Here is a 624-nt window from a genome sequence, read left to right as displayed (position 1 = left end):
TATTGAAAAATGTTTGGATCAATACAATTTTTTTATGAGAAATAATATTGTTTAATAATCCCTTTTTCATTCAGCATATTAATAAGAAAATAGCAGATCATGTAGCATTTGGAATAATCCACCAATTTTTTAAAATTAAACACTATCTAAAGATTTGCATCGAATCGTTTTTTTTTANGAATAATCCACCAATTTTTTAAAATTAAACACTATCTAAAGATTTGCATCGAAGCGTTTTTTTTTATAGTGATTTTAATCACCTTGAGATATCATACTTGATCCAACTATGCCACATCACTACTGTGCCGCGACCCCCCTGTGCTGGGTTTTTTTTTATTAACTTTAATATCTGTTATGACCAAAGACAAAATAAAGTCCGAAAATTTTTTTTCATAATAAAGAACATTACATAAGCTTTGATTTAAGATATATATAAAAGTGTCAGACTTTCCGGAACACTTTCAAAAGATAAGATGAAAAAGTTAGTTTTTTGTAAAAAAGTTGTCATTTTTTCCAATTTTTGAAGGTAATATCTTCAACGAAATACGAATTGTAATAATTTGACATATCGTTGAAAAAAGTAGGTCAAGTTAGAGCAGAGAAAATAAATGATAGTCACAAAAA

The sequence above is a fragment of the Daktulosphaira vitifoliae genome, unplaced genomic scaffold (assembly GCF_025091365.1).
Source record: "Daktulosphaira vitifoliae isolate Bord-2020 unplaced genomic scaffold, ASM2509136v1 Scaffold_1, whole genome shotgun sequence".
In the NCBI taxonomy this organism is placed as follows: Eukaryota; Metazoa; Arthropoda; class Insecta; order Hemiptera; family Phylloxeridae; genus Daktulosphaira; species Daktulosphaira vitifoliae.
This window is presented reverse-complemented; position numbering follows the sequence as displayed.